The sequence below is a fragment of the Hemicordylus capensis genome, chromosome 4 (genome assembly GCF_027244095.1).
Source record: "Hemicordylus capensis ecotype Gifberg chromosome 4, rHemCap1.1.pri, whole genome shotgun sequence".
Lineage (NCBI taxonomy): Eukaryota > Metazoa > Chordata > Lepidosauria > Squamata > Cordylidae > Hemicordylus > Hemicordylus capensis.
In genome coordinates this window covers 114134246-114159199 of record NC_069660.1, presented here as the reverse complement: position 1 = coordinate 114159199, position 24954 = coordinate 114134246, and the positions used below count along the sequence as shown (strand labels likewise).

At 43.3% G+C, this 24954-nt stretch overlaps 2 long non-coding RNA genes across 3 annotated transcripts in view; one reads left to right on the top strand and one right to left on the bottom strand.

Moving 5' to 3' along the window:
* Positions 1-5558: 5558 nt before the first annotated feature.
* On the bottom strand, positions 5559-22297 carry LOC128325386 (uncharacterized). 2 transcript variants are annotated; one of them, XR_008307413.1, is made up of 5 exons: positions 22212-22297; positions 11982-12062; positions 11366-11522; positions 7002-7140; positions 5559-5826 (listed from the first exon to the last, which is right to left on the bottom strand). It is a non-coding gene; the product is annotated as an uncharacterized LOC128325386 (long non-coding RNA). The 2 variants fall into 2 exon arrangements; XR_008307412.1 differs by lacking the exon at positions 11982-12062 and having other exon boundaries at positions 22212-22294.
* A 106-nt stretch (positions 22298-22403) lies between these two features.
* LOC128325389 (uncharacterized) overlaps positions 22404-24954 on the top strand; it is a 28706-nt gene continuing 26155 nt past the window's right edge. The window contains exon 1 of the long non-coding RNA XR_008307417.1: positions 22404-23053. This is a non-coding gene — a long non-coding RNA (uncharacterized LOC128325389). The remainder of the gene's footprint in view (positions 23054-24954) is intronic.

The following is a 24954-nucleotide window of genomic DNA, read 5'->3' as shown; positions in this document are numbered from 1 at the left end:
CTGGTTCTGAGTTCTTCAGTTTCCCTCTGGGCAGGTTTTACCATTTTTGATTTGCCTCCAGAGGAACGGACTGTCTCTTAGGCTTTAGCTCAGTGTTCTGCCATCTATAAAACCAACAAATATTTATGTTCTGCTTTTCAACAAAAGTTCCCAAAGTGGTTTACATAGAGAAATAATAAATAAGTAAGATGGATCCCTGTCCCCCAAGGGCTCACAATCTAAAAAGAAACATAAGAGACACCAGCAACAGTCACTGGAGGTACTATGCTGGGGGTGGATAGGGCCAGTTACTTTCCCCCTGCTAAATAAAGATAATCACCATGTTAAAAAGGTCAAAGGTGCCTCTTTGCCCAGTTAGCTGGGATACATCATAGCATTCTTCAAGAAGGCAGCTGGCAGGTAGGACTGCATAGGGGGGATGTCAGCTCGACAAGCAGCTGGCATTGGAACTGTCATTTGGGATGTACGAGCTGGCTCGATTTGAACCACAGTTCAAATTGAACTAGCCTGGTCTGGGTAGTCTGAGTTTGAACCAACCCAGCCCCCCAAAGGTGGGTACCAATCTGAGTTCAAACCAGTCTGGCCCCTGGTTCTAAAAATTGGTTTGCAAACTGGTTTGGGTATACTTGTAAAGGGGAATCTGGTGAAGAGATTCTCCTTTACAAGTAAAGGGTGATTCCCTAACATAAGGGGGCAGGGGAGGCAAAAATACCTTTTTTAAAAAAGTCAGCAGTGGAGAGTCGCTGGAGGTGGTGGGGGCAGTGGTGGAGGGCAGTGGCAGCCTTCCGAATGATAGCTTGGGCTCATTCAGGCACATGCAGAGGCTATTTTCGATAACTTCTGCACATGCGTGGAGGCCATTTACATCTCCACACAAATCTGGAGACTTTCCGCCGCTGCCAGCACAGGCGTAAAATAAACCTTTTGCTCCCCCCTGCCTGATGTTAGAGAATCCCCCTTTAATTTAAAGGGGAATCCTCGCCAGATTCTCCTTTACAAGTCTACCCCCAAACCAGCCCGTATACCGGTTTGGCTGGGTTCGATTGCCGAACCAAACCAGACCTAATTTGTCCAAGCCCTAAGCTGGACCAGGCTGGGTCGGTTCAAATCCGGTCTGGATTCAAACCAAACCAGCCAAACCAGTTCTGTGCATATCCCTTTCTGTCATCTTCAGTCAAGATATTGTCAGCTCCACCTTTACAGTTCAGTAGTAGCCTTGAGGTTTTTTCCTCTTCAGGGCCACTTCCCTGACTTTATTTTGGATTTCTTTTACTTAAGTATACTGCTCTGAAGTCTAGGTTTATTTTTTTCTGACAGGGTGGGTCTTCCAGTGGGGTGTTTCACTTCTCATTCATGCCAGATTGGAGCAGCTATTGTCATGGCAGCAGAGGGGGTGGTGGACGGGTACCCCTTGAGAAGATTGGTCTTTGGTCATCTAGGGCATACAATTTTGATATTTGCCAGGCATTGCTGGAACTTTAAAATGCTTCAGTTGAATTGATGCTTGGTACTCTCATGCCTCTGCATCCCCCCAGACTCTGGCAGATTGTGTGCAGTGACATCAGTTTGGGTGGTTGGTTGAAGCATCCTCTACTGGATTTTGAGCACTACAGAGACCAACATTTGGGATTTCATCCCACAGTGGAACTTCCTCGAGAGTGCAGGTGAGGGATATGCTGAGGTGACCTCGTCCCTCCCAGCATGGAGAAGACAACAGAGAAGACAACAGCATGGAGAAGACCATCACCACACACATGTATATGTAAATTGGAGGGGGTGTCTTTAGAATGAGAGAGAGAGAACGTGCACACATTTAAACTGAAGGAAGCATTTCAAGTAAAATAATCATTTAACTGGCCCACCCTGGCTTGCATTTGGATGGATAACTATATGTGAGCACTGCCTGCTGTAAGATATTCTGTTTAGGGGATGGGGCTGCAGCTCAGTGACAGAGCATCTCCTTGCGTACAGAAGGTCCCAGGTTCAATCCCTAGCATCTCCAAATAAGGCTGGGAAACCATGGAGAGCAGCTTCCAGTCAATGGAGAAAATACTGAGCTAGATGGATCAATGCTATGACTCAGTATAAGGCAGCTTCTTATGTTGAGTCATATATTTTCCATGCTATTCACTTTGGCTGGCACACTATTGCATTAGTATCTCCAGCCGGAACAAATCCTAATCCCATTCCTGCCATTACTGGCTGTTGCACATCATAGCTGTGCTGCACATGAATGGGAATGGAGATGCGGGGGGTGGGGGTGGGGGAGTTGCACATTACACTGCAGTAGCCCTGAGCTTGTAAGATTATTTTATTCAGACCAGATGCTGTAACTCCTACCTCATCTAAACATAAAATAATTGGTGGCAATAAAGCCGTAAACTGAACAGTGCTATTTGGAATAAATGAACAAGAGACATGGAAGCCCTGAGAAGAACATATTTGGAATGACTTCTTTTTTCTATATTTATTAAAATGATTTCATTGCAACACAATAATCATATGAAGCATGAAACCATTCACAGTCATTTTCAACAGGCAGTGGGAGAAACAGAATTCACATGCCTTAAGCCATAAGCCAACATTAACTTTAGGCACTAGGAAGGATCATCCCCTCTGGACAGGTTATTGCTCAGCTCTACATTTAAGTATATCTAGCCACTTTCCTGTGATGCATCTTCCTATGGAAACTGTTCAAAACGGCATTGACTATGGTCCATTGATTTCATACATTTTGCATTTGCATGTAGTTTTTGCTGTGGATTTCAAGCTCAATTGTCCATGGAAAGTACTCCAGCCATAGAAGAGTTTTCATGTCTCCTGGGGTACATCTCTTTGAAAAATGTTTTTTAAAAAGTTATGGAAGATTGCATGTTACCATTGAATTCTCTGAATATAATAAAGGATGTTATGAATACTAAGCAAATAGATGGACAGAAAGAATGGAAATAATCATTTCTCCTTTCTGCCTATTCTGTTGGTCAACAGACATGTTAAAGCCAAAAGTACTGTATGGGCAGCCACCTAATGGCACAGTGGGGAAGTAACTTGCCTAGGGAGCAAGAGGTTGCTAGGTCAAATCTCTGCTGGTATGTTTCCCAGATTATGGGAAACACCTATATTGGGCAGCAGTGATATAGGAAGATGCCGAAAGGCATCATCTCATAGACTCATACATCATCTCAGATGATGCTGAAAGGCATCATCTCATGGTAATGAGGTATCATCTCATGGGATCATCTCATGGCAATGGTAAACCCCTCCTGTATTCTACCAAAGACAACCACAGGGCTATGTGGTCGCCAGGAGTCGACACCAACTCAACGGCACAACTCTACTTACTTTACTGTATGGGCATCCCTTTGAAAAGAAACAGAACGTCAGTGGTTGCTACATGACTGGAAGTAGAGAATTATCCAAAGTTTTCTTGTGAATGGGCAGCACACAACCCAAGGCAGCCCAATCACAGGATGGAGGGTCAGAAAGGATTCTATTGAGCCACTTCCTTTGCCACAGCCAAGACAGCTGAGCAGCAAGCTGAGCAGTGGGGCCCTTTCCCAAGCATGTGGGAAAGCAAGAACATCCCTTCTGGATCAGGCCCAAGGCCATCTAGTCCAGCATCCTGTTTCACACAGTGGCCTACCAGATGCCCCTGGAAGCCTACAGGCAGGAGCTGAGGGCATGCCCTCTCTCCTTCTGTTACTTTACAACTGGTATTCTGTCCCTTACAACTGGTATTCAGAGGCATCCTGCCTCTGAGGCTGGAGGTGGCTTGTATGGAAGTAAATAACTTGTACCACGCAGCAAGCTCTAAACTCAAGGTCCTTTTATATATTCTAGCAATATCAGCACATGTTGGGGAACGGAGGCTTCTGAACAGACTTAGTCAGGCCTGAAACAATGGTAGACATATCAAATTCAGGCAGATCCACAGCAGATTTCACACACACACACACACACACACACACACACACACACACACACACACACTTTTCTGCAGCAGGATACAGCAGGATGAACACCAAATATAGCCACTGATTTCTGCCTTCTTTTTTTTTGGAATGGGAGGGAATATAGCAGCAAACCAATTTGCAATGAAATTTTCAGAAGTTTTCATCTTCAATAAGATGAAACAAAAATGATGGTGCTTAGAAACAGAAAAACTTTTGAGCAACTGCAAACTAGAATTTGCAGGCAATTCTTCATGCCTGAGGGGGGGAAATGTGTGTGTATCTGACAATTTTTACCTCTACCTATTGAAGGTTAGGCATGACACTTATTGTGAAGTCAAGATAGTTCCCTTTTATTATGTCCCTAGGCCACATTTCTCCCGTGCAAAGAATTCCCATCTACTAATCTTTAACTCCCCTATGTACATGTATCATATTTCTGAGCACATTTGACTTTTCCCCCCGAACTAACATGGCATTGAACTCCTATTTCACCTTTCAAAGTATATATAGAAGGAAAACATTGTGTGCCGAGTCTTGGGTATTGGAGCCAGTAACTTTTTGCAGGGTGACCTAGATTCATTTGAGCCAGAAAGATAACCAAGCGTGTGCACGTGCACACACACAACATGGTCAGCAAAATATTGAGTGCTGGACCATTTTAAAGTCTAAGCTCACTTTTTTGCCACATACTTATTTATTTCCAAAACAGAGAAGCCATTATGGAAACCTTGGCCCTTTACAACCTTCCTGTAAGAATATCAAATATGTTGTTTTAAAGTAAATAAGTACTGAAAAATAAGCACGCTCACACACACACCTGCTCCCCTTTATTTATTTATTTATTTTCAATGGAGGTGTGTGTGCGTGAGAGAGAGAGCATGCTTATCTTTCAGTGATTATCTTTTGATTATCTATCTATCTATCTATCTATCTAGTTACAATATATTAGAATCAAATTTAAAAAGGCATTAAAAATTAAAAAGGCATGATCAAGGTCATACATAGCAATAGCACTTACATTTATATACCGCTCTATAGCTGAAGCTCTCTAAGCGGTTTATAATGATTTAGCATATTGCCCCCAACATTCTGGGTACTCATTTTACCAACCTCGGAAGGATGGAAGGCTGAGTCAACCTTGAGCCCCTGGTCAGGATCGAACTTGTAACCTTCTGGTTACAGGGCGGCAGTTTTACCACTGCGCCACCAGGGGCTCATAGTGACACTTTGTTGAAAATATCTACTTGTTTGATTAATTTGTGTTGTTTAAAGTCACCTGAAACAATTACAGATTTTAGAATTGTACTGTATCTATAGTCAGTTGCAGCAAGGATAACAAGGACCAGGAGCATAGTAAGTGACTCTCATCTGGTCACTGCCTCACTGGCATTGATTTATTTGCATGCTCAGGTCTACAGGCAACTATCCTCAGCATCTTACTGTGGGACATGAGCGCCAGTCCACAAATTACATGAAACCAAATCCAGGTTTGACATTCGACAGGGAGCTGCAGCCTGACTAGGAAACATACCAGTGTGATAGACACGTTTCCAAGCATTAGAAAAGGTGTTCCCTTAAAAATTAATGTGCAAAGTGACCTTTATTTGTAGATAATTCTTGAGCTAAGCATCACAACCTGGGCTGTTGTTGATGACTCTAGCACAGCAGCAGTAAAATCACTGCCTCTTGCACTGAAAATTTCTGTCGTGCTCAGAAACCATCTGCTCCTCCTGCACACACGTTTTCCTAGGTGGTTGTCTGAGCATGTGTTGATTTCGGGATCCCTGCAGCCTGGGAGAGCAGCTGAGCCACTGCTTGGAAGCTGCTGAAGAGCCAGAGCACCATCCCCTGGAGATGATTGTTGTTGTTGCTGCTGCAGGAAAAAGACAGAGCAGAGCTTTAGCATCATGTGAAGGAGAAGGGAGAGGAGCTGAGCAGGGAAGTTGCTGCTTGATGCTGCTGGAGATGCTGTGGAGGAGGAAGTGGTAGGACTTCATTTGCTGCTGATCAGAGTCTGGGCAGGGTTATGAAGCACTCTTCTAACCACCAGCTCCTCCTAACTGGGACATGGGAGATAGAGGCCAGACTGGGCAGAGCCAGCAGGCCACTGTGAGAGGGACCCTTGCCTGGTGCACTGACAGGAGCAGTGCTACTACCAACCCATTGATGCCTTCCAATAACCCAGCACATTCTCCTGTCTGGCACCCTCTGAATTTTCCCCCCAAGGCACTGAACCACAATGACTGCCTGATGGGATATGATGTCTGGGTCTCTCTCTGAGGGGAGATAGGGAAAAGGAAGGAGGTGCCACAGTAGTTATTGATCTTGTTGTGGTTGAAGGGTTGTTGCTGCTGATACTGAGAGGCTGCTCCAGTCTGGGATAAAGTGAAATGATACAGTAGCTGCAGTCTCAGCATGCAAGAAGAATACGTGAGGAGGAGGAGGAGGAGAATCCCTATAGCCAGTAGCACCTTTCATAGTAAATCAATTGGTGCTTACCTCCTCTCTTGCCACACCTGAACACTTCCTGGAGCAGCAGTGTGCCACCCAGCACTCCCTGCAGCAGGGGATCGCCTCTGCCACTCACCGGGTCATTGGAGGTGGATTGGCTCCACAGAGGCCAGGTGAGAGGTGGAGGCAATCCCTCACTGCATGGGGTGCTGGGCGGTGCGCTGCTGCTCCAAGAAGCATTCAGGTGTGGCAAGAGAGGAGGTAAGCACCAATTGACTTACTATGAAAGGTGCCTCTCGCTGCCTTCCCCCCACCCCCCGGCCAATACGAGGAAGAGATTGCTAAGGGATGCACTGGAACAAACAGATTGTCAATAGTCATTGAAAGATAGACTCAGTGCAGAGATTAAAGAACCCTCAGCCTAGAGGGGTGGGAGTGGCAGATAGTGGCCCCCAATTTATGCCAGATTACTGGTGGCCAGAGAACATTTGTCCCCTCAGCTCAATGATAGCTACACCCTTGACATGGAGTTTTATGGAAACATAGACTAAAAATATATATATTGGCACTGTAAAATACCCACTTTGTCAGCCTTACCTCTCACAAGAGCTATTATTGTGCTCTGTAGTACTGTATTCCAAAAAGAACACCAGCATTCACAAGACATGGGGTGCAGGCACAGGAGAACCACGTCCAGCAGTAATAGTAGGAGATCTTCCTTTAGTTTTGATCCTCCCTGTGATAACAAAAAGTGATCTATTCATTAAAAGATGGAGGCTGTACACATGCATAGCCAAGACCGGGCTAAGGCAGCCAAGACCACTTTAGCTGTGCATGTGAAACCACAGGAGCTGACCAGGTGCCAGCTGTGCTGCAGTTGCAAACCCACCTGTGGAGCCAGCCTCTTCAGTGGGGTTAAGGGAGTAAGCATTCCTTTAGCCCCATTTTTACATCGTGTGCAGTGCCAGCTGCTTTTATCCGGCACTGTAGCAGTGATGGGTGCCTGCCTGCCTGTTGCTGCTGGGATCCCTACAATGCACTACACACTCACACAGTACATTATGGGATTTCCAGGGGCTGGGACAATGTGGACAGGCCCATGTTCCTCCACGCTGCCAGGGCCAGTGGAGGGTCATCTGGGTGTGTGGGGAGCTCACCCAGCAACAGAGGAGCAGTTGTCTGTGGGGAAGGTAAGTTCAAGCAACCTTGCCCACCCCCTGCCCTCAGGCCCTTCTAATTGATCATGAGAAAGGGCTTGCTGTTAATAAAATAATAATATAATCTTTCTCCTTTTCCCCCTCAGACCTACTGATTGCCCAACCTTTAGTTTTGAAACTTGGTTGACTATAGTTGTCAATGCAAAAACTGATAGAGCCCCTGCCCCCTGACAATGGGTTCCAACAGCAGGGGATTGTCCATCATTGTATTATTACAAGACATAGGCCAGAAATGTGGATAAACTATCTGAGAAAATTCTCCAGTGTTTCTCCTTCTCTTCGGAGAAGTTTTGGTTCCAAGGACTGGTTCTAGTTCAAGTTGCACTTCAGTCTTTGCACCATGCTGGTTTTTCTAATGCACCATTTCCCAAACAAAACAAAGCTGTTATGCACCACACTGTGGAAAAAATTCCTTCCCCTCCACTTCAGCTTTTACCAGCTTCAGGAGGAGGAGTGAGATTGTGATAAGGGTGCTGGGTATATCTCCTTGCACAGCATTGGTACTCTGAGCTAAGTGGGGGAGGGCATGGTTGCTTTGCAGCTTTAAACGGCTGCAATTTCTCCACAGATTTCCCATGTCAAATGTCGTTTGACCTGAATCTTTCAGGTAATGGCAATCCTATCTAAGACAAGAAAACCATCAACTCTGAATTCAGTGGAACAATCATTCTTTATATCTCCATCTTTGTACATGGAAGCAAGCATCTTTGTACACCTATCTGGAATTGGAATTTTGTGTCCAAACCGGTGTGTGCCCACTGACAGAGCCAGTGCCATCAGTTTTAAATAAGTTTGTATTTAAATAAGTTTTAAATACATTGGCATTTTTTAAAAAACAAACACCTCTTTCCATCTGGAGGATATACTTTTAAAAAGCAAAACCCATGGGTACCTTCTCTCAAACCCAGGCAACTAGTAACAGAACGATAACCATATGTGTATGTACCAACTGTGCAGCTCAACCTTGTTCTATAGTCTTATTATCCAGAAACTTTAGTTTGTTTGCTTTATGCAGTTTACATAATTACCAGACCTCTGCAACTTGGAAATGCTTGAAGGCAAGTGTAAAAACTCCTTTCCTCTCATAAAGCTTCATACTATTATGGCATATGCATACACAAGTAGTGTGCCGTTTTATCCTCCAAGCTTAAGGGAAAACGTTTCAGAGATATGTGGAGACACATGCAGATGGGAATTAGTAAACAAGTATTTAGGGGCTATCATAACGTTCTGCAGATATTGGTTCTGCTGTCTTGATTGATTCTCTTCGGTTCAATTTCATCTCCCCACAGCCAAATGATCAGAACAGTCATGCAGTCACTGAGATGGCTTTTTTAAGTGGAAAAGAACAGTATGGTGTGTTTAGAAGTTGTCATGTCTTTTGCTTCCAGATATGTCACTGAACTCACTTGGGATGAAGTGGATACAAAACAGTGAAAGCTTCGTTAACTACACAGAGCTCATCGCCATGGCTATGCCTTAAGGAGTCCTGCTATCAGATATTAAAGGACTACCTTGAAAAAGAAATCAATAGGATAGCCCCAAAGGACATGAAGATTCTTAGTAAACAGAATTTCTTTCCTAGCAAGTGGGATTTGCGACTTCACTTATCAAGTAACTACATTTGTGACTTCTCTCATTGAACATACACATGTTTATGTTTATGTTCAAATTAAACATGGTCAGGGAGTAAAACATCTTTATTAGCATTCTGAAATTATTTGGGTCACTGCACAGAAGTAAGATAGTTATTTAATCTACGGAAACACTGATAGCCACTTTTTGACACTTATGCCAAAACACAATAACCCCACAATATCATACCCATGCTGCTTTATCAATATATACCCAGTGGCCAACATCCACACTAATGCTATGAATACCAAGTCAAAAAAAAGAGAATGTGTGCCTGCTTCTAATGTACATGTGCTTGATCATGAAAGGAGCAATGTTCATCAACCCTTCCCTGGAAGCACACTCCACAATTGTGAGGGAGTTTCATAGCTCTCAGGGGCATAATTTCAGGTTGTACATAGTCACTTCCAGAGAAAGTGAATCATTGGCAGCATTGGGACAGGGCTTCTGAGAGAGTTGGTGCAGAGGCTGTTCTTCAGAACATGCTCTTGAGGATGCTGTATCCAAGTATTATTAAACATCACAGTAGCACCATCCATTACAGAAATAGGCTATGTACAATTGATTATACTGGGATTACCAACCATAACAACATATATGGAAATGATTGGGAAAACAATGTCCAAGGCATATCAATCCACAACTGATTGTGGGGTCTGACCAACCACGTGTCTCCTGGATCCAAGTTGCCCGTCATGGCTGATAAGAGCTAGTCGAAGGGCTGTAGCTGGGTGGGTTGTGGGAGTGATTAGTGCCTCATTGCGGGAGGGGGTTGTTCTACCAGCTCTTAAAGAGGTGGTGGTGCAGCCCCTCCTTAAGAGATCCTCCCTAGACCCAGAAATATTAAATAACTCTTGCCCGGTTGCTAATATACCCTTCCTTGGCAAGGTACTGGAGAAGGTGGTGGCAACTCAACTTCAGGCATGCTTGGAGGAAGCGGGTTATTTGGATCCATTCCACTCCAGCTTCAGGCCTGGTTACGGCACCTAAATGGCCTTGGTCACCCTGGTTGATGACCTTTACTGGGAGAGGGAGGGGCAGTGCTACCCTGCTGGTTCTTCTCAATCTCTTGGCGGTTTTTGATACCATTGACCATGGTATCCTTTTGGAAAGGCTTCGGGAGTTGGAGGTTGGAGGCACTGAATTGTGGTGGTTTCCCTCCAATCTCCAGGGTTGATATCAGAGTTGCCATGGGGGAATTTTGTTTGGCTCCTTGGGAGTTGACCTGTGGGGTTCCTCAGGGGTTGATTTTATCCCCTATGATTTTAAACATCTATATGAAGCTGCTGGGAGAGGTCATCAGAAGGTTTGGAGTGAGGTGCCACCAGTATGCTGATGATGCCCAGCTCGATTTCTTTTCCATCTCAATCAGGAGAGGCAGTTGAGGTGCTTGACGGTTGCCTGGAGGTTGTAATGACCAATACATTGAAACTGAATCCAGATAGTTTGGAGGTGCTGTGTGTCAGGGGCTCTTGAGTCCATGAAGTGAGGAGATATCCTGTTCTTGAGGGGGTGGTAGTACCCCAGAAGGAACAGGTGCATAGCTTGGAGGTACTTTTGGATTTGTCACTGTCTCTGGAGGCCCAGGTGGCAGCGGTGGCCAGGAGTGCCTATTTTCAACTTAGGCTTGTCCACCAGCTACGGCCCTCTCCGGACAGAGATAGCCTGGCCACAGGGATCCATGCTCTGGTAACCTCCAGATTGGACTATTGCAATACTTTTTATGTGAGGCTTCCCCTGAAGAAAGTTCGGAGGCTGCTACTAGTGCAGAATGTAGCAGCAAGACTTCTGATGGGCACTTCTGGCCAGATGCACAACACACTGGTCTTAAAGGAACTGCAATGGTTGCCAATTTGCCACTGAGCCCAATTCAAGGTTTTAACACTGACTTATAAAGCCCTGAGCAACGTGGGCCCCAAATACCTGAAGGAACACCTTCTCCCATATAGACCTGCCCCCTTGGTAGTGCCACCATTGTCAGCATTTAAAGAGATAGGGGCACGTGAGAGGGCTTTCTCTGTGGTGGCCCCTAGGTTATGGAATGCCCTCCCCTCTGAGGTGTGACAAGTTCCAACATTGTGTACATTCAGGAAAATGGTGAAGACATACCTCTTTACCATGGCCGTTGACTAGAGATGTAGTAGTTCTTCCCCTCTCAGGCACTGTATTTTTTTACTGTATTTTTTATTTTATGATGTTGTTTTTTAATTATGTTGTATATTGGTTTTATTGTAGCCCGCTCTGAGACCTTTGGGTATAGGACAGCCTAGAAATTAAAATAAATAAAATAAATAAATTGTTTCTGTGACCTACCTACAATTATTATTTACATGAGAATGAATCCTGATCAACTTTGAAACACTGGAATAGAGCATTAAATTATCAAAAATATTTCAACAAGCCAAGATGTAAAGTTTTGCTGTTGCATTGGTTAACATAGATGGCTGGCATAATCTAAATATGAAAAAGTCAAGCACAACAAAAATGATAATGTTTCTCAGCACTAAAAAAAACTTCACATAATACAATGAAATGCTACTTGTACATAATCAAACTTGATAGATATTTAAATATATTTTTATGAAGTTCAAAGTTCATTAGCTGTGACAAAATGTACATCTTTTCTGACATATGTTTATATTGGTTTACACTGAAAGCACTGTTTTATTTTAGCAACTACAAGGAGAGAATCTCCTCCATGGAAACCAAGTTGTTTGTTTCTTACATTTCTTTAGGATTTCCTGATTCCATTTCAAAGGTGGTGTTGATCGGTTGCCATCCAATCACTTCTACTTCCTATCAAACACTTTAGAACAATGCATAATATTAGTAGGCCTCTTTTAGTCTTGCTTTTAAAACAACTATCTCGATAATGTGAACCTGTGATGTACTTGCTTTTTAGCAACTATGACATGAATCTCTTTGGCACACTTCTGTCTAGGTGAAGGCAGTAGGGATGTGCACAGAACCGAGGCAGGGAGGCTCAAAGGCAGCGGGACTGCCGCTTTAAGAGCAGGTGAGGGTGCACTTACCGCTCCCGTTGCTTTTGCCCCACCGGCGTCCGTTTCTCTAACAGCTAATCGGGGTGGCAGCATACCTCCCTGCCACCCCGTTGCCCCCACTGGCCAGATATGGCTGGAAGTTCCAGATGTGCCTGCGCACACCAGCACAGCTGCATGCATGTCACCTGTGTGCCCATGCCTGTCCCAGCGAATGCAAGTGCATTTGGAACTTCGGCCATATCCGGCCAACAAGGGCAACGGGGCAGCAGGGAGGTACGCTGCCACCCTGATAAGTTGTCAGAGAAATGGATGCCGGTGGGGGAGAAGCTGCAGGAGGGGTATGTGCACCCTCCCCTGTTCTTAAAGCAGCACCCCCACTGCTGTGGAACCAGTGGAACCACCAGTTCTTCAAACCGGTTCCGTGCACATCCCTAGAAGGCAGTAGTGGTGGGGAACCTCGCTGCATCTCATGTTTCCTTCTCAATGTTGTGAGGGCACTCCTTTCATCACCTCTGGTAGAGGTTGAGCTGGCTGGATGTGAGGAGCAAAACTGGCAGTACAGAGGAAACAAAGGGGGCTGAATGGCAGGCAGAAAGTCAGGGGAATAGGTTCAGGGATGAGGGGGAGCATTAGCTCTGCAGTGGCTTAGTCACTGGGGTTAGGGGTGTCAAGCTCTGAGCCACAAGCAATGGAAGGGGGCTCCCTAGGTCCCTGGCAAACAATACAGCTATCTTGCTCCTGCCCAGAACCTACCCTTTGTATGCAAATACAACAAACCCCAGTTTTATAACACCTCAACAGAGAAAAATGTATTCACATACGCTGCATTCAAGAAGGAAGGCAATTCCCCTCTCTCTTTCCCACTCAGAGTCAGTGAATGCAGATATATAATCAGAAAAGGGATATGATGTTTAATTGATGTCAACTATTTCACCAGGCAGGAATAGATCAAACTCTTGCACTACTGAAGCCCCACAGATTTAATTGACATATACATGTATGAGCTTATTAACTGCTTTTCTAAAAATATTCAGTACAAATTTTCAGTTTCCTACACTGAGCAAGGAGTTGGACAAGAAGACCATTACTGTCCCACAGAACGCTAAATTTCTATGATACTATTCAACTGTGAATATTTGGAGAATCACTGTCAGTAAGTGAGCATTTTTCATGTTCATTGCTTCACCATTTTTAAAATCAATCAATACTTTATTACAGTTACAGACCAGCACAGTTTACAAACAGAAGCCCAGCAAAATAAACCGACAAGGTTATGCTACAGTAATTAAACACATAGATCAGCTAGAAATGATTCTTAATGAACTCCTGGCAAGTTTTACTGGCTATTAAGCAGAACTTAGTCACATTATAAGATCTTGAGTCATTCTGGTCAGTTAAAAGATAATTGAGATAAGAATCTGTGCAGCCTGGATGGCAGCTAATAAAAGGAGTTATATATTTGTGTCGTATATCTCGATAAAATTGGCAATAAAAGAGCAAATGTGCCATTGTTTCTATATCTCCCGAGCTACAGGGACAAGTATGTTCTTTGAAGGGTTTGGTTTTTTTAAATATCTCCTTTCCATGGCTGCTGTTTGCAAACGCATTACATTGTGCCTGTTTCAAAGCTCTGCGATATTTTGATACAGTTATCAAATTTAGATATCTAGCAGGGTTAAAATTCAGAACTTGAATGCCCAAATGGACACCAAAGGTACTGGTGAAACTCGGAAAATTAGAATATCGTGCAAAAGTCCATTAATTTCAGTAATGCAAATTAAAAGGTGAAACTGATATATGAGACAGACGCATTACATGCAAAGCGAGATAAGTCAAGCCTTAACTTGTTATAATTGTGATGATCATGGCGTACAGCTCATGAAAACCCCAAATCCACAATCCCAGAAAATTAGAATATTACATGGAACCAAGAAGACAAGGATTGTAGAATAGAACAATATCGGACCTCTGAAAAGTATACAGTGTACTGTGCTTGACTGGCCAGCAAACTCGCCTGACCTGACCCCATAGAGAATCTATGGGGCATTGCCAAGAGAAGGATGAGAGACATGAGACCAAACAATGCAGAAGAGCTGAAGGCCTCTAATGAAGCATCCTGGTCTTCCATAACACCTCATCAGTGCCACAGGCTGATAGCATTCATGCCACGCCGCATTGAGGCAGTAATTGCTGCAAAAGGGGCCCAAACCAAGTACTGAATACATATGCATGCTTATACTTTTCAGAGGTCCGATACTTTTCTATTCTACAATCCTTGTCTTCTTGGTTCCATGTAATATTCTAATTTTCTGGGATTGTGGATTTGGGGTTCTCATGAGCTGTACGCCATGATCATCACAATTATAACAAATTAAGGCTTGACTTATCTTGCTTTGCATGTAATGCGTCTCTCTCATATATCAATTTCACCTTTTAATTTGCATTACTGAAATTAATGGACTTTTGCACGATATTCTAATTTTCCGAGTTTCACCTGTAATAGAGCTCTGGTCAATTTGATACTCCATATCATATATCCTTTGTCTGAGTTTGGCCCTGGCATTTTCATGCCCCTGAATTATCAAAGTGAAGGAACCATAATGATGCAGTCTTTCTTCCAACTCTCCTTTCCACCTGGAGTGGTAGATATCCACTAGGACAAGTGGAACTAAACCTGTGGCACAGAAAACCAGCTTTAGCCAGAATTCAAAGATAGTATTCCATGCTCTGGCCTCTACTTTAAGCAGTTCTGCTTCCAGATGAAGGACAGCACTAGGGATACACTGGGGCATTTTTAAAAAATAATTTTTAAAAAACCCCAAATTTCCCCCTAATATATTAAAATCCACTACATCTATACAACTATTTGAGACTCATTACCGTGGCAAGTAAGACACTTGTCTAGGCAGAATAACAAGTTGCTTCAACACCAAAAGAAGTAGATCTTTAAAGTATTTGGGCTTTAAAAATGTTAGAATTTCTATTATTGGAATCAAATCCTCATTTTAAAAAAGAATCACAGTGAATTGCTGTGGTGCAGGGGCTTTAGATTATGACCAAATGCCCCTCACCCTGTCCACATGCAGCCATGACAGATTGTTGTAGAACGGTATAGATTGGAATCAACACAGGAGGTGATTCTTCTTTCCAATATTCTTTTTTGTTTTAATCTACACCTGTTACAAGATGAAACCCACACACACACACACACACACTTGCAGGACTTCGAAGCGTGGTTATAAAATAGGCAGTTTCCCAAGAAAGTCACAACTACAAGTTTAATTCCAAGAAAAATTATTTATTATTTATTTATTACAGAATAAAAGGCTTGACTTTAGTGCTAACAAGAGAGGGTTTTCATGTGACACAGGCACGCTGATAGATGCATACTAGGCTCAATGCTTTCCTCCCATTTATTTATTTAATCATGTATTTATACTGCCTGATATGTACATCTCTTGGCAGTGTACAAAATTTAAAACAATATAAAAAGTCAAGATTAAAATCCACAGAACACAATAAAAACAATAACATAAAACAGTTTTTAAAACAAATTCTTAAAATTAATTCTAATTAAAAGCCTGCAAGAACAGGTGAGTCTTGAGGGTCTTACTGAAAACAAGCAGAGGTGGAGATGCTCTTATTTCAGCAGGGAGCATAATCCAAAGCCCTGGGGCAGCCACAGAGAAGGCCTGGTCCCGAGTCACCACGAAACAGGCTGGTGGCAACACTAACCAGACTTCTCCAGATGGTCTCAATAAGCAGCACGGTTCATGACAAAGAAGGTGCTCTCTTAAAAACCCTGGGCCCAAGCCGTTAAGGGCTTTATAAGTAATAACCATCACTTTGTATTTCACCCAGAAACATATGGGAGCCAGTGCAGTTCTTTTAAAATCAGTGTTATGTGGTCTCTTCGTGCTGTCCCAGAGACCAACCGGGCTGCCGCATTCTGTACCAATTGTAGTTTGTTCAGCTGGCTAACCAAAAAAGGAAAAGCGCTCTGAAGAACAAAGGGGACACAAAGCTGCAGCAAGCAAAAAGAAACTATGCACTCACTATTTCTGAAATTAATTACATAAACTCTCAATATGAATTCAATATAAAGTCAAAAGACAGGAAGAGTGAAATGAAAGGCAGCACCAATTTCAAGAAGGTTTACTGGACAGATCCCTTCATCCTCAATATGGAATTTGAAAAGATCAGCTTTGGATTAGTGTGATGTTCACACAAAAAGAAAAAAAATAGGTTCTTCATTGTCTGGAAAGACCTAGTGAGTCGCTTCACACGAGCAGTGTGAAGTGCTGAGAGGAGGTTTGCGGGGAGAACGGCTTTGATCCACTCTCCCCGCAGACAATCACATACCCATTGATGGGCATGTGGATCACTCACCCAGTTGAGCGGTGGCTGGACGCCAGTGCTCCCGCACCTCGCTGTGTCTCACCTGGCAGCTCCGGGGGCTGAGTGAAGGAAAGTGCCACCGTGCAGTGCCCCACCTCTTGGAGCCCCAGTAATGCACCCACTCCGCCCCCCTGGTGTGTCCACCATGGCTGCAAGTAGCCACTGCAGACACACGATCAATTTAATGAGATTAATGGAGCACCTTATAGCTCCCGGCAGTTCTCATGACCAGCAGAAACCAGGCTGGGCTCCCTTAGTCCAGTTTCAGCTGATTGTGAGAATAGCTTCAATATGTTTACTGCTTATCTCCATCAATAGGGAGAGGGACCGGGGGCAGGGAGGTGGAGTAGCTTTGGTCTACAAGAATAATATCCCCCTTACCAGGATCCCTGTTAGAGTATCAGACCATATCGAATGTGTGTACTTACGTTTGGGGACCAGGGATAGACTGGGACTTCTGTTGGTGTACCAATCGCCCCGCTGCTCAACAGAGTCCCTAACTGAGCTGACGGACTTGGTCTCGGACTTGGTGTTGGAGTCACCCAGGCTTGTGGTGCTGGGCAACTTCAATGTTCATTTCAGGAGCAATTTGTCCGGGGCGGCTCAGGAGTTCATAGCGGCCATGACAACTATGGGCCTATCTCAGGTGGTCTCAGGACTGACGCACGTTGCAGGTCACAAGCTTGATTTGGTCTTTCACTCTGATCAGGGTTGTGTTCCGTGGGTGGGGAATCCTGTGATTTCCCCTTTGTCATGGACGGACCACCATCTGGTTAAGGTTGGACTCACAGTCACACCCCACCTTCGCAGGGGCAAGGGACCTATTAGGATGGTCCGCCCGAGAAGTTTATTGGATCCCATAGGATTTCAAGAAGCCTTGGAGGGATTCTGTGTTGGCTCTGCCGGCGATCCTGTTGATGTCCTGGTGGAGAACTGGAACAACAAACTCACCGGGGCAGTAGACATGATCGCTCCTAAGCGGCCTCTCCGACCCGCTTAAAAACTGGCCCCTTGGTATACGAAAGAACTATGGGGGCTGAAGCGGCGAGGTACACGACTAGAGTGCAGGTGGAGAAAAACTCAGCTTGAATCTGACAGATTGCAACATAGAGCTCATTTGAAGACCTATGCTCAGGCGATACGTGCGGCAAAGAAGCGATTCTTTTCTGCCCGTATTGCATCCGCAAGTTCACATCCAGCGGAGTTGTTCAGGTTTGTGAGAGGGCTAGTATGTGCCCCTCCTCCCTTGAATCAGAATTTGGAACCATCTATTACCCGCTGTGATGTGTTTAATGAATTCTTTGTGGGGGAAATCTCTCGTATTCGGGCCGACTTGGATTTTGTCTCTGCACTTACTTCAGTATCTGATGCAGAGGTATCCAGTGACTCCTCTTATGTGGTTAGGCTGGATCAGTTCCAGTTTGTGACTCCTGAGGATGTGGACAAGCTGATTGGAACAGTGCAGCCCACCACCTGTGCTCTTGACCCTTGCCTTACATGGCTTGTTCAATCTAGCAGGGAGGTTGTTGTAGAAGGCCTGGTAGAGATCATAAATGCATCTCTGAGGGAAGGTAGGGTGCCTCCTAGTCTTAAGGAGGCAATTATTAGACCGCTTCTAAAGAAGCCTACCTTGGATCCCTCAGAGCTGAGTAACTACAACCTGTCTCCAACCTTCCGTGGCTGGGCAAGGTAATTGATAGGGTGGTGGCATCCCAGCTCCAGACAGTCTTGGAGGAAACGGATTATCTAGACCCATTTCAAACTGGCTTCCGAGCTGGCTATGGGGTGGAGACTGCCTTGGTCAGCCTGATGGATGATCTCCAATTGGCAACTGACAGAGGAAGTGTGACTCTGTTGGTCCTTTTGGACCTCTCGGCGGCTTTCAATACTATCGACCATAGTATCCTTCTGGAGTGTCTGGGGGGTTGGGGGTGGGAGGCACTGCTTTGCAGTGGTTCCGCTCCTAACTCTCGGGCAGGTTCCAGATGGTGTCCCTTGGAGACTGCCATTCTTCAAAATCTGAACTTTTGTATGGTGTGCCTCAGGGCTCCGTATTGTCTCCGATGTTGTTTAACATCTACATGAAACCGTTGGGAGAGATCATCAGGAGATTTGGTGCAGGGTGCTATCAGTATGCTGATGACACCCAAATCTATTTCTCCATGTCAGCATAATTGGGAGAGGGCATAACCTCCCTAAATGCCTGCCTAGAGTCGGTAATGGGCTGGATGAGGGATAACAAACTGTGACTGAATCCGGCCAAGACGGAGGTACTCATTGTGCGGGGTCAGAACTCGAGAGACGAGTTTGATCTGCCTGTTTTGGATGGGGTCACGCTTCCCCAGAAGGAACAGGTACGCAGTCTGGGGGTGCTTCTGGATCCAAGTCTCTCCTTGGTGTCCCAGGTTGAGACAGTGGCCAGAGGTGCCTTCTATCAGCTTCGGCTGATACGCCAGCTGCATCCGTTTCTTGAGTTAGACGACCTCAAAACAGTGGTACATCTGCTGGTAACCTCCAGACTGGATTACTGCAATGTGCTCTATGCGGGGCTGCCCTTGTACGTAGTCCGGAAACTACAGTTGGTCCAGAATGCAGCAGCCAGGCTGGTCTCTGGGTCATCTAGGAGAGACCATATTACTCCCGTATTGAAGGAGTTACACTGGCTGCCAACATGTTTCCGGGCAAAATACAAGGTGTTGGTCATAACCTATAAAGCCCTCAACAGCTTGGGCCCTGGGTTTTTAAGAGAACAGCTTCTTCGTAATGAACCCCACCGCCCATTGAGATCATCAGGAAAGGTCTGTCTGCATTTGCCACTGGCTCATCTGTTGGCTACTCAGGGACGAGCCTTCTCCGTTGCTGCCCCGAGGCTTTGGAATGTGTTCCCTAGTGTAATAAGAGCCTCACCATCTCTGACATCCTTTAAAAAGTCCTTAAAGAAACATTTCTTCACCCAGGCTTTTAACTGATATTGTTTTGATTGTTTTGAATGTTGTTTTTAGAATATTGTTTTAAGAATTTTAAATTGTGTTTTACATTTCTTGCTTTTAAATTTTTGCTTTGCTTTGCTTTTGTTTTTAATTAATGTTTTACTTTTTAATCTTGTTGTAAACCACCCAGAGTCATAAGTTTTGGGCAGTGTAAAAATATGATAGATAGATATAATATAATATAATATAATATAATATAATATAATATAATATAATATAATATAATATAATATAATATAATATAATATTTGGGTCAAGCTCTGTGGATCTTTGTGTTGATATTGGTCAGATTGCTAGATTTCTCTCCCTAACTATTGGGCTCCTACATCTTTAACAAGGACAATAGGAGCTTGTTGGCTTGTGGTGCCCCTTCCTTCAAGCCAATCTCCAAATTTCCAATGTCCTTTTTTGGGTTCTAGCTTGTAATGATTTTATTTTTCTCCAGTAATCTATATTTCTCACAATCAGCTCATGGCAGCTCTGGTAATGGTAAATGTTGTTAGAATATTCCAAGTGATCTCATCTAAAATAACTTGGCTTATATAAACATACTTATACAGGATTCTACTTGTACAACATTTTTCCACTCCCCCTTATCACCAAGTCCCCAAACCTAGAAAATAGACTGCAAATCTGCAAATTTTAATCAGCAAGTACAAGTTGATGCTGAATGAAAAGAAATTAGGCAAACAGTTCACTCTAAACCTGTTTAACCTATTTAATTGAAATCATATTAGATTAAAATCAGAATGAATCTAGTACTGTATTCCTTCTCCCCCTTCCCACTCCAAGTCCCAGTTTTAACCTAAAGAAAACCTAATAAATGCCTGGACTTGTAGTAAATTTTTTATTTGGTCATAGTGTCCTATCTTTGTGCTATTGTTTTAGTGTTACTAAGAGGCAATGTGAATCTTCAGAAGATCCTAACTCGACTTGCTCACAAAGCATTTGCATGTTTGAAATCATTTAAAACTCTGACCTATGGTGCTATTCTTGAACGAGATACCTGTTTGGAGTTTCACTTTCTATCATTTACCAGTTCTTAAGTAAATATAAGGAATGCTTCATTGATAAAACATATCCTTCATCTCTGTATTAGACCTATCAACTTAATTTATAAACAAGTGACAAGCCCAAATAAGATATTTTTAAAGTACACAAACATAGGTTAAAAAAAATCCTGTCAAAACATCAGCCTTCCAGTAAACTGTGCATAATCTTCTGCTTCTTCCAATTAAATAACCTTTTTTCTCATGACAACTAATTCATTTTTCAGAAAATGAGGAGTTCAAGGTAATATTATGAAAATACAAGCTGATATTATGAAAACTGGAAAATCACTTGTTTTAATGTTCTGTCCTATTGCAGAGTAGGGAAGTGTACAAAACAGTTTTGCTGGTTTGGTTCGAATCCAAACCAGATTCAAACAGACCCAGCACAGTCCGGTTATGGTTCCAGTTGAACCAGACCCAGTCCAGTCCAACCACTGAACCAGTTCAAACCAGTTTGGAGCTCTACTAGTAAAGGGGAAACTGGTGAGGATTCCCCCTTCCCAGTAAAGGGGTAAGTGAGCTTCCCTAAGCCTAGAGGGAGTGGGAGGGAAGTCATTTAGTACTTAGAAGTACTAGTGGTGGTGTTGGCCATGGTGGGTGGTGGTGGAGGGCAGTGATGGTTCCCCCCACCCCGCCGGCCTCCCCTAGGGCTCAGTTTGAGCCTTCTCCAGCATGGTTCAGACCTCTGCACACACATGGAGGCCATTTTAGTGATGTCCGTGCACGCACAGAGGTGATAAATGGCCTCCATGCATGAGCAGAGGCCCAACCCGGGCTGCCACTGCCCTGGCTACTCTGATGGAGGCTGGCGGGGGGGAGCCCCCACAGCAGCTGCCACTAGTACTTGTAAGCCATAAATGATTCCCCTCCCACCCCTTCCAGGCTTAGGGAAGCCTCCCTGTCTCTTTCCTAGTAAAAGGGAATCTTCAATGGATTCCAATTTACCAGTAGAGCTCTGAACCAGTTTGGTTCAAATCAAGCCTGGTTTGGCTCAAACTCGGGCTGGCTGAGGCTGGTCCAGTTCAACCTTGAACCTGCTGAACCAACTCAGTTCAACACTGAGCCTGGCTCAAACTGAGCCAGCTTGCACATCCCTATTCCAGAGCTATGTTATAGAAAAATAACGAAGCATTAACTAAGGTGACTTTAACTGAGGAAAAGCAAAAGCTGGATAGGCAAAGTTATCTCTTGTAGTTCAGGGCTGTCCTATCAACATTAAAACATAGCATTACTTTCAGCTATCACCTTTTAGACCAAATTTAAGGTCCCACTTAGCAAAGCACCTACAGTTTTGTAGGATTCCTATATTGCCTATAATTACATAATTCAATGGCCAATATTCTACGCAGCAGTGGTGTAAACGTTCTGAAGGGGCCTGTGTGCAAGAATTGAACATGAGCCCCATCAGATAATTTCCTCATAGGGATAAATAGAAAATAAAAAGGTTAATAACCTCAGAATGGTTGGGCAGAAAGCTAAAACATTCAGGATAGAACTAGTATAAAACACATACATGTTTGTAATATAGAATAGATAGGTGCCCACTAGCTACATCTCCCCACAGTGCTGAAAGATGACACTTTGCCCCAAGCTCTGCAGGTGGCAATTATGACATCACCTGTGCTTTCTGTATTATGATAGGCTCATTGTCTCCTTGGTGATAACTGAAACTCAAAGGTCAGGATCAGTGATAGAGAGGATGCAGGAGAAGCAGCAGCATCTCAGAGCAGCAGCTTGCTTCTCCTCCTCCTATCCCAAGAATATATGTGATAATAATGACAAAACATTTGTGCTGCTCTTAAATATACAAATGAGCAGTAAGGCTGTCAGTTAAGAAGTATCTTTCTATTCTAGAAGAAGAATTTGTAGTAATGGATGGAGGCAGTTGGAAACCAAACAATCCAGCAGATGAGGCAAGTATTCCAGCATCTCCAAATGCCCAATTCTTTCACTTCCTTTCTTTGGCTCTGTAAATAACCTTTGCCAAGGCTTCATTCTAGAGAGGTTAGGGAGAAAAAGATTACATAGCCTGGAGAAGTATCTTCACCCTGGACCAATTCAAATAGGATACTACCAAGAAAAAGAAAGAAAGAAAGAAAGAAAGAAAGAAAGAAAGAAAGAAAGAAAGAAAGAAAGAAAGAAAGAAAGAGAGGAAAACAAGACAACCTTCATCCTTCATTTGGGAATCATCAAAACCAAACACACATACACACCCAGCCAAGTTTAAGAAAATCAACTCAAACAAAAATCGTGACACAAGGTAAAGAATGATGCAAAGTAAGGAACATAATTTCTTTCATTGCTTCAGAAAACAGGAAGTGAAAAACCTCAGATACTAACATCACCAACACAGAGGTAAGTGTTTTATTGCTAAAGAAAGCAGCCATTTGGTTTCTTTCCTAGAGCATGAGAGGCAACTCCATCACAGTGTGCTTTATTAGTAGGAAATTGTTTGGCCTGAAATGCCAAAAGACTGATGATATACATCATTCGGATATTGGTTCACTCATTGATTTTTAATGATTTTAAAAAAAGTTTCTCAAACCATTTTAAGGTGTCCTAACTGCTTTGCAAATATCTTAGAGTATACTTACATACAGTAAGAAGTATCTTTCTCTTCTGGAACAAAAATTTGAAATGGCTTGGGACAGTTTGAAACAAAACAATACAGCAGATGAGACAAGTATTTCAGCATATCTAAATACCTGACTTTCACTTCCTTTCTTTGGCTCCATAAATAACCTTTGCCAAGGTTTAATTCTAAAGAGGGCAGAGGAAAAGATATCATATAGCCTGGAGATGTATCTTCACCCTGGAAATAGAACAACTTGAATAGGGAACTACAGACAAATGGACATCTGGGAATCATCTGGGAAAGCTTAAAAAAAAATCACAGATTCCACCCAGTTTAAGAAAATTAACTCATAACAAAAATGGTGAAGCAAAGTAAGGGATGATCCAAGGTAAGGAACATAACTTGTTTTGCACTGCTTTTGAAAAAAGGAAGCACAAAGCTTCAGATATTAACATCACCAATAGAGAGGTAAGTGCTTTATTGCTAAAGAAAACAGCCATTTGGTTTCTTTCCTAAAGCATGAGAGGCAACACCATCACAACATGCTCTATTAACAGGAAATGGCTTGGCTTGAACTGCATGGTTTTCAAGCAGTTTAAGAAAGCAACATTCTAAGAACAAATAGCAAATAAAAGTGTCATAACTGCTTGATTTCATGGCAGAAAGTTACGAAACATTTTGGATTTAAATTCACCACTCTGTCCATCTTTCCATCTTCATTTGGAGGAAACTGCTCCTTGCTTTGATATAAAGGGAGTAGTACCCCAATTTTTGAGCCCCATGTTATATGTCCAGAATGGGTGGGCATAAAGTTCTCAAAATTCATATGGAAGTAGCACTTTAAATGTGTGGAATTTCAAGGACATCAACCCACCTATTATTTCTAAATGAATGTTTTAATAAGGTGTTTTGTGTTTTTAAAAAATTAAAATCCCATAGGTGGTCTGATCTTCTTCAACATCAACACATTTAATGCTATAAACCCACCTTGTGAAATTTCAGAATTTTATGTCCAGTCATTCGGAAGCTATTAATATTTTTGTGTTTTCTGTTGATACCTATGGGGAAATTATTATTTAAATCTGAAATTTGGTTATGGTTCCCCTAGTGGTGGCCGGTGTTCATTGCATACATTTGCTCAATTGTAATGTAGATCCACCACTGCCTGGGTACTGTCATTCACTCCCTTGATCTCGCCAGAGTTACAGCAGCATTTGTGTGAAAAGGAAACTGTTATACCCCTGGTGGCAACGAAGGAGCTCTTTTTGTTCCCGGGAACTTATCTTTGAGGGTCACACAATCCATCCTCATTGTGCTGCTGTAAATGTCAGCCAATATATTTTAGTGATGCAGCAGAAATTTGGAATTGCAGAGTGTTGAATAGAACCTTCCCCCGTTCAGAATTTCTGGGCTAACAGTAAGGCAAGCCCAAACCTCAGCTCATGTTTACCATTCAGCATCAGGTCTCCCCACTGCTTCAGCCATCTCTTCCTATTTCTGCCCACAAAATGCCTTGAGGCCCGCATAATGCAACTCCAGGCCTGAATAATGCATCCCAGTCCCCACAACCATATCCGAAGTAGAAATTTACATGTACTTTCAAATTTCACTGTCCATATTTGCAACTGCAGAAGATAAAATAATGACTGCTGCATTATTTTGACTCCTCGCTTATAAACCC